The sequence below is a fragment of the Penaeus chinensis genome, chromosome 41 (genome assembly GCF_019202785.1).
Source record: "Penaeus chinensis breed Huanghai No. 1 chromosome 41, ASM1920278v2, whole genome shotgun sequence".
Taxonomy (NCBI): domain Eukaryota; kingdom Metazoa; phylum Arthropoda; class Malacostraca; order Decapoda; family Penaeidae; genus Penaeus; species Penaeus chinensis.
In genome coordinates, this window is record NC_061859.1 from 3,570,630 (window position 1) to 3,580,629 (window position 10,000).

Here is a 10,000-nt window from a genome sequence, read left to right on the forward strand (position 1 = left end):
TTTGCATGTTCAGTTCCCACAGCTTGGCACAAACTGGAATATTCCAAACCCTCAGTGTTACTCGAAGCTTTCATATAACTAATTTTATCTTTCTCTCTCTCTCTCTTTCTCTCTTTCTCTGTATCTCACCTTCTGGCTGTTTCTGTCTGTTTCTGTCTGTCTGTCTGTCTGTCTCTGTCTGTCTGTCTGTCTGTCTGTCTGTCTGTCTGTCTCTCTCTCTCTCTCTCTCTCTCTCTCTCTCTCTCTCTCTCTCTCTCTCTCTCTCTCTCTCTCTCTCTCTCTCACTCCATCTCTCTCTCTCTCTCTCTATCCGTCCATCTATCTTTCTGTCTAATTATCTACCACTATCTCTCTCTCTCCATCCCCTCCTCACTCTCTCCACGCTCCTCCCCTTCTCTCCATCCCTCTGCGTGTGTGAGTGCCTGTGCTTGTGAAATATGCGCTTAATTTACCCAGAGAACGTGTTATCTAATATCTCTATTGATGATTATACCTTTCCCAGCCTTTTAGTACAGCACAATCCCCGTTCCGTTTACTTCCCAGGCCATTTGACAATTTACATTTCATTTGCAAGCTAACACTATGGAACACATACGCACTGCGGATATTACGAAGATTGCCTGAAATATATCTAACCCTGTGGTCTCTCTCTCTCTCTCTCTCTCATTAAAAAAAGAGCTGCATTTCAATTAACATTATTTCACTTTCAAAGACTAATTTTACTCTTATCCAGGTCTGTCCCCCTCTTTCTTTCCCGCGTCGAAATTTCGTTTTCACCTTCTATTCTCTCCATTAGCTAACCCTTTCCCTTCCTCCTTCCTTCCTTCCGCCTCTTTTTCGCCTATTTAACCCTTTGAAATTTTAGATATTTCTCCTATTCTGTCTTCTCTTGCTGTCTCTTGGTCTGTTTGTCTGGCTTTTTCTTTGTCTCTCTCTTTTTTTCTCTCTCTCTCCTTTCGTCTGCCTTTCTGTCAGTCTGTCTCCCTCTCTATGTCTGTTTGTCTGTCTCTCTCCCTGTCTCTGTTTGACTGTCCGTTTGTCTAAATCTCCTTTTTTTTCTCCTACCCTCTATTTCTCTTTCTCTTTCTTCCGTCCCTTTCTCTCCCCTTCCTCCCCCTTCCCCTCTCCCTCTTTCTTCTCCCTTTCTCTCCCCTTCCTCCCCCTCCCCCCCTCCACCAGTACTCGGTCCACATCCTTCCGGTCTCCATGTCACACTCCCTATTTCTCCTTCCCCCCTCCCTCGACTCCCTCTCCCCCTCCCCTCTCACCCTTATTCCCCCCTCCCTCCCATTCTCCCCTCCCTCCTTCACACTCTTCCCCTCCCTCCCCTCCCCTCTTCCAGTACCCTTCCCTCCTTCCCCTCTCTTCCTCCCTTCTGTCCTACTTCCCTGCCTCATCTCCCTTCACAATCAATCTTTTTTTCCTCCCTCTCTCCCTCCTTTCAATCCCTCCCCTCTACTCCCTCTCTTTCTTTCTCTCTTTCCTTCCACTCCCTCTCTTCTACCGCCGTCCTTCTTAACCTCTCCCTCCTTCCCTTCTCTCCCCTTTCTCCTTTCCCTTCCCTCCCTTTCCTCCCTTCTCTTCCCTCCCTTTCCCTCTTTCCTTCCCCTCCCTCCCTCCCTTCCCTTCCCTTCCCTCCACTCCCCTCTTTCACTCCCCTCCCTCCACTTCCTCCCCTCCTTATCCTCCTTTCCCTTCCCTTCCCTCCCCTCCTTCCCTCCCTCCCTTCCCTTCCCTCCCCTCCTCCCTCCCTCCCTTCCCTTCCCTCCCCTCCCTCCCTCCCTTCCCTTCCCTCTATTCCCTTCTTTTTCTCCCCTCCCTCCCTTCCCTTCCCTCCCCTCCTCCCTCCCTCCCTTCCCTTCCCTCCCCTCCCTCCCTCCCTTCCCTTCCCTCCACTTCCCTCTTTTTCTCCCTCCCTCCCTTTCGTTCCCTCCACTTCTTCCCCTCCTTATCTCCCTCCTTTCCCTTCCCTTCCCTCCCTCCCCTCCTCCCTCCCTCCCTTCCCTCCCTCCCCTATTTCCCTCCCCTCCCTCCCTCCCTTCCCTTCCCTTCCCTCCCCTCCCTCCCTCCCTTCCCTTCCCTCCACTTCCCTCTTTTTCTCCCATCCCTCCCTTTCCTTCCCTCCACTTCCTCCCCTCCTCTCTTTCCCTCCCCTCCACTCCCTTCCCTTCCTCCCTTTCCAACACTCCCTACCCTTCCTCCCTTCCCTGAACTCCCTCCCCTCCCCTCCTTCCCTCCCTTCCCTTCCCTCCCTCCCTCCCATCCCTTCCCTCCATTCCCTCCCCTCTTTCCCTCCCTCCTTTCCCTTCCCTCCACTCCCTCCCCTCTTTCCCTTCCCTCCACTCCCCTACTTCCCTCCCCTCTATTCCCCTCTTTTTCTCCCCTCCCTCCCTTTCCTTCCCTCCACTTCCTCCCCTCCTTATCTCCCTCCTTTCCCTTCCCTCCACTACCTCCCTCCCCTCCCTCCCTACCCTCCCCTCCCTCCCCTCCACTCCCTTCCCTCCACTCCCCTACTTCCCTCCCTCCCTTCCCTTCCCTCTATTCCCTTCTTTTTCTCCCCTCCCTCCCTTTCCTTCCCTCCACTTCCTCCCCTCCTTATCTCCCTCCCTTCCCTTCCCTCCACTCCCTCCCCTCCCCTCCCTCCCATCCCTCCCCTCCACTCCCTCCCCTCTTCTCCACTCCCTCCCTTCCCTCCACACCTCCTAGAGCCAAAACCTTCCGGCCTCAAAGTCACGCTTGGTATTAGGATCAATAAGGCTCTCTTCGCGCCTTGAATATATGAGCAAAAGCAATTATATCTTGACGTAATTATAATGCAGAGGGACATGTGCACTAAAAGGCTGGCCGCTCTGTGATGATATCTGGAATAAGATGATGATGATGATGATGATGATGATGATGATGATGATGGTGTCAATGGTGATGCGGTAATGATATCTGGAATAAGATGATGATGATGATGATGATGATGATGATGATGATGATGATGGGGTCAGTGGTGATTGGGTAATGATATCTGGAATAAGTGAGATGATGATGATGATGATGATGATGATGATGATGGAGTCAATGGTGATTGGATAATGATATCTGTAATAAGTGAGATGATGATGATGATGATGATGATGATGATGATGATGATGATGATGGAGTCAATGGTGATTGGATAATGATATCTGTAATAAGTGAGATGATGATGATGATGATGATGATGAGGTCAGCGGTGATTGGGTAATGATATCTGTAATAAGTGTGATGATGGTATTGATGATAATGATGATGGGAGAAAATATGATTGTTGTAAGGATCATGATGATGGTGCATTATCAATTGCACGGGGAATTTCTGGTAGTATTCTGAATTGTTATGGTAATTGCAAATATAATGATAATTGCAGTAATGAGAAGGATAAGGATAATAACTGACTGATTGTTAATTGCCTCGTCAACAGCTAAGGTCATTAGCGGCGAATATTTTGTGGGATTTAAAAAGTTAAAATAATTAAATATGATGATAATGATGATGATAATGATAATAATGATAATGACAATGATAATACTGATAATAAGTATAATTGTCATTGTAATAATAATCATAATAATAATGATGAGGATGATAATGATAATAATAAAAATACTAATTACAATAACAACACTAATACTAATGCTAATACTAGTACTAATATTAATACTGACAAAAACAATGATAATAATAATGATAACTACAATAATTATTATAGTAGTAGTAGCAATAGTAATAGTAATAACAATAATGATGGTAATAATAGTGATAATAATAATGATGACAATATTAGTGACGATGACGATGATAATAATGATAAAATAATAATATCTAAAATAACAGTAATAAAAACATTAATGATAATAGCAATAATAAAAACATTACTGATAATAGCGCTAATAAAAAGAATAATGATAATTATATTGATAATAATAATTATAAGAAAAAATATTACAACCACAATAATAATGCTAATGCTAATAACAATAATAATGATAAAGATAATAAAGATAATGCTGATAATAATAGTAATGCTAATAATGCTAATACTGATAATGATGATAATGATAATAGTAATAATAACAGTGATAATAATAATAATGATAATAATAATAATAATAATAATAACAATAACGATAAGGATAATAATGATGATGATGATGACGATTAATAATAATAATAATAATAATATTAGTAGTAATAATAGTAACAGTAGTAATAACAGCAATAACAACAATAATAATATAACAATACTACTACTACTGCTACTACTACTCTTTGTTACTATCACTATGCTACTACTACCACAAATAATAACGATAATGCTAATAATGACAACACCAACAACAACAACAACAACAACAACACCACCACCACCACCACCACCACCACCACCAACAACAACAACAACAACAACAACAACAGCAACAACAACAACAAGAGCTTCCTTCCCAGATATTCGAGAAGCAAAACTCGAAAAAATACATGACGTAGTATGAGTCTTCCCGCACGTCATAGGCTACAGGAGGAATAAAAAGCCGAGAGCACAAGTATAAGCAGGCTTTGGCAACGGTGACGCAAGTTGTTCGTGTTCTCCCGTATTGTAATTTATTTATTTGTTGTTGTTGTTGTTGTTGTTGGTAGTGGTGGTGGTGGTGGTATTATTGCTGTTGTTGTTGGTGGTGGGGGTAGTATTGTTGTTGTTGTTGGTGGGGGTAGTATTGTTGTTGTTGTTGGTGGGGGTAGTATTGTTGTTGTTGGTGTTGGGGGTAGTATTGTTGTTGTTGTTGGTGGGGGTAGTATTGTTGTTGTTGTTGGTATTATTGCTGTTGTTGTTGTTGGTATTATTGCTGTTGTTGTTCTTGTTGGTGGTAGTATGGTTGTTGTTGTTGTTGGTGGTGGAATTATGTTGCCTGTGCTGATGGTGGTATTGTTGTTGGGGTGTTTTTGTTGCTGGCATTGTTGCCGTTGTTGATAGTACGGTTGTTTTTCTGCTGAAGTTGTTGTTATTATATTTAATAGTGGTGTTACTGTTGCAGATTTTTGGCTTCTAGTCTTATAATTCTGTTTTTCTCTAAAAAAAAAAAAAAAAAAAAAAAAGAAATCAATGGAGTGTCACTGAAACAACCAGAAGAAATTACATTCAAAATTCATTAAGAACACACTTAGTGAAAAAAAAAAATCTGAAACGGCACCACAGTAGCTCTAATTAAGCAGCAAAATGAAATGAATTCTAGATCCCCGTGTCTTGTCTGCAGCTACTTTTACAGAGGTTATTTCGAGTCCCCGTGTAGGTGTGCGTGGTCTCATAAACGCACATGCGCACATACTTGCTCATACACTCACATACATACAAAATCATACACAGCTGTACAGATCAACATGCATACTGTACATACACACTGGTAAATAGATAACGAGATAGATATATAGATAGTATAGTAAGTAGGTAGATGGGTAGGTAGATAGACAAACAGTGACTGAGACAAAAAGACAGATAGACAGATGGACAAGTAGATTAGCAGGATGACAGGGAGGTAAGTGGATACACAAGTAGACATGATAAGAAAAGTTGATAGATAAGTCGATCGATAGATAGACTGATAAGTCGATAGATAGATAGGTAACAGACCGATATTTATACTGGTTGTGACACAAAAAGAAAAAAGAGAAAAAAAAAAAACGTTTTTTTTTTGTATTTTGTTTTAGAACAACATTTAAACAAACAGACATACAGCTAGACAATAGGGTAGGTAAAAGACAGATATTTCTATTGGCAGGTAGACCAAGTTAAAGAGAGCTGTCTGTCTGTTCATCAAGGAGAAAATATTTAGACACACAGATGGGTAAATAGGTAGAAAGACAGGAATAAAGAAACAGAAAGAAAGATAAAAAGACAGGTTGGCAAATACATAGAGAAATATTTACACAGGCCCACAGACAGAAAACAAATACATATCTCTGTCTGTCTATCTACTTCTCAGACAGAAATAGACATACAGATAGATGGATAAACAAACAAGATGGTAGATAGATAGAGAACTATTTACACTGGGAGACAGACGAAAGAAAATAAAGATATCTGAAAGTTATCTTGCTTAGGCACACAAAAGGGCATTTGCAAGTATAAAATCTTTTATCCTTGCGCGCACTTACCTGCGGTTTGTCACCATTATTAATAAACGTAAGTTAATGTGATAATTATGAAATACACTTAAGCCTCGAAAACAAAGCGTTGTTTCATGCGGCGGGGTTGCCACTTTGCATTTTGTTTTCGTGGTTAACGGACAGGGCGAGATAACTTCATAAATTGAAATGTGTGTGTGTGCACAGGCATAAGCACACACACACACAAGCACATACATACAAGCAAGGGCGTGCACACACACACACACACACAAGCACATACATACAAACTAGGACGTGCACACACACACACACAAACACATACATACAAGCAAGGGCGTGCACACACACACACACACACACACAAGCACATACATACAAGCAAGGGCGTTCACACACACACAAGCACATACATACAAGCAAGGGCGTGCACACACACACAAGCACATACATACAAGCAAGGGCGTTCACACACACACACACACACATTTTCCTTTGTTTTTGCTTAGTGCATATGTGTGTTTAGGTAAATAAAAAAATGTATACTATTGGTATTTTCAAGTTCTCTGCCTTCCGCTGAGAGATGATAGATATGCGTTTAGGTGTATTCATAAAACTATTGTTTGTATTTCTCGAGTTGTTTACTTTGTTTATAGTTTCCTCCGGGTCCTCTTTTCCTCCTAGCTGGGTGTTTGACCTCTAGACTGACCTTTTCTTTCTTTACATCAAAAGGGTCGTGTTATTCAAAATCAGGGAAAAGAAAATTGCACTGAAGATAATGAATAAGTCAGTATGAATATTAATCAGGTCATATGTTTATGATGCTTTCCAATGCATATGAATATATTTGTATTTCTACTGGTAATAGGCAAATGTGCAAATACTATATATATCATTACCATTACGTCTTGCATCGTTTGTATATAATCATTATTTGTATCTGGAACCTTCTCTGTTCAAAAAAAATAGAACATATGATCTTGGCAACAATTAAAGTTAGAACAGACTGCGGAAATCTGGAAATCTGGAAAGCCAAGTCATGATAAAGTTTCAGAAAGAATTATCCCAATTCACAGAAAGAAATCTGCGACAAAATGTTCGGATTTGACCTTTCGTTGATGATACCTCGACTCTGTCTGTAAGAAAAATAGATATTCGGTGTTTGGTATTCCCATGGTGTAATATGTGCAGGTTCCTGAACGCATATTACATGTGATTATAGTTAATTATATAAACACCTTGTTATATATTTCTTTCCATGAACTCGGATAATCCTTTATTGGAATATTGACATAACTTTATATTCCGTTCAGTGTTCACAGATTATCGTATTTTACTATAACCTGAGTTAAGTGATCACATAATCTCATACGTAGATTTCTGTAAGTCAGATTCACCGTATTGCACGAGTCAAGTACAAAACATGTGTTCATGTGTTCTGCTCTTCCACACACTCTGGCCGTGGATTATATGAACATCTTGGCATAGATTCCTTTCTGTTATTAGGATAATGCTTTGTGGAACTTTCTCGCCATGACCTGAACTTCTTTCTGTTCAATGTCTATAGTTTTACGTAAATCGTTGTATGATTACATAAACTTCGCTATCCATCTGTCAATATAGTTAAAATATGTTCGTGTAAATTATGAATTTGCCGTGTTTAATAAACTCCACAAGCACTCCTTCTTTCTTTCGAATCATACTAGATATCGATGGAAGTATTTAAGGCCATTTCTATGCATTAACAGTGGGAAAAAAAGAATGTTAAAGGTAATTGCTTTGACGTCATCCCCGCCGGCAAAAATGTTTCTCTTATCGACTTACATCCGGTGTTACCAGATCTGAGCTTATTCTCTGGGGATATTTCTTTTTTATTCTCAAGCTGCATTATTTACCAAACGTTTTCCAATAAGATTATAAATTATCTGCTAATCACGTCTTTGAAAATATTTCCACGTGAGCTACTAATTACAATAAGCCAAAGACAGTACAGCAAAATCAAACAGAAGCATAATAACGTACAAACACAAACACAACTACAAACACAGTGATTGAAATAACTTTTGACCTTTATCATACGATCTCTAGAATCACGGGGACAGATTTCTGAAAACCCAGGCTACTAGAGTCAAATAGGAATTGAAAAGGGTAAACATATTCTGTATCTGGGCTGTGAGCTCCGTACAATACACTGAAAAATAAGTAAAAAACTTTCTTTACTTGGGGTTTCATTCAGGTAGAATATTCTTTAGTGAAATACGAAGAATAAGAAATGTTAAAGTAGTGGGTACTTGATTTTTATATTTTAGTGTTGAGAGATTGTGTGCTTATTTACTTATATAGTTATATTACTTATATACTGTGTCTGTTTTCTTTCGTTTTATCATTATGTTTTTGTTATGTGAATCTGTTTCATCTTACAAGAGATGCAGATTCAGAGAATGTCATTTATCGATGCCAGTACTGTTCATCTAAGAAAAAAAAGGCACGTAACCAGTATAAAAAAAAAAAAAAAAAAAAAAAAAAAAAAAATCAGTTCAACTAACATTGTATTTTACATGAAACTAAAGAAAAGATCTGTTCCGAATACTTCTTTCAAATGATATTTATCTCTCTCACTCACTTTTAATTAATTACAATTAAGTGAAAAGATTAACAGATCTGGATGATATGTCTAACATATATTTTTTGTTCAGTAAAACACGATTAGATTAAATATATCGGACAAACATCATCATAGATTTACAAGATTAATTATTCTACTGTACATAATTTTTTTCAGTGTATTAAAGGTATAACATACAGCTTACAATACATATTTATCATATTTTCCCTGTGTATTATTTCTCTCATAACAGCTGTGTTTTTTTATTTTTTTTATTTTTTATTTTATTTTATATTTCATATTTTATATGATCTATTTATTTATTTGGTATTATTAAAGGTCAATTCAGATTTCAGATTTCACTTTAGACCTTTAGAGATAAACACATATTATGATTATTTAAAAAAAACAAATAGCTTGAATAACTGCATTTTCTTCCTTCAGATTTTCCAAGAGGCGCTGATGTCACATCCTTCTCCCTGACTGGCAACGAAACTCATTTAATTTTCATGGTTTCGTTAGCGAGGCATTTGGTCAGCTGTTTACCTCGGCTGGCCTGACCGAACGTTCCCTAATTGGCGATCTGAACGGCGGTCGCTGATTGGCTGGCGTCGTAATACTCCCAGGTTACACTGAGAACCTCTGCTCTGTGCTTTGTCTCGCCGAAATCCGCTCGCTTTGTTTACTCCGGGCGAATGCGGTTGGGGTGGGGGGTGGGTGGGGGGGGGGGGAGGTTTGGTGACTGGCGGAAGAAGTCATGGCAGGTCACTTTGGTTGCATTTACTTGTGTTTTCGTATTTTCATATATATCTATATATACATACATACATGCGCACGCACACGCACACGCACACGCACACGCACACACACACACACACACACACACACACGCACACATATATATACACACGTAAACACAGTAACGTGTATACAAAGATGAAAGGGAAAACATCCACAGTAAGAAATAAATCGTGAGGTTTCGAACTCTTCACAAGTTCCTCTTCAAACGAATAATAAACCGAAATGGATCTATTTCGGCTTATTAGAGGAACTCGTGAAACGTCACGATTTATTTTCATTTCTTACTGTGGCTGCTTTCCTTTTCACACACATATATATAATGTATGTATACATATATATAGATATATCTGTGTGTGCAGATATGTATATACTGTGTGAGATATATATTATCAACAATAATGTTACCTTTACAGGATAGTAGAAAATAATGATTCAGTCTCGCTACAT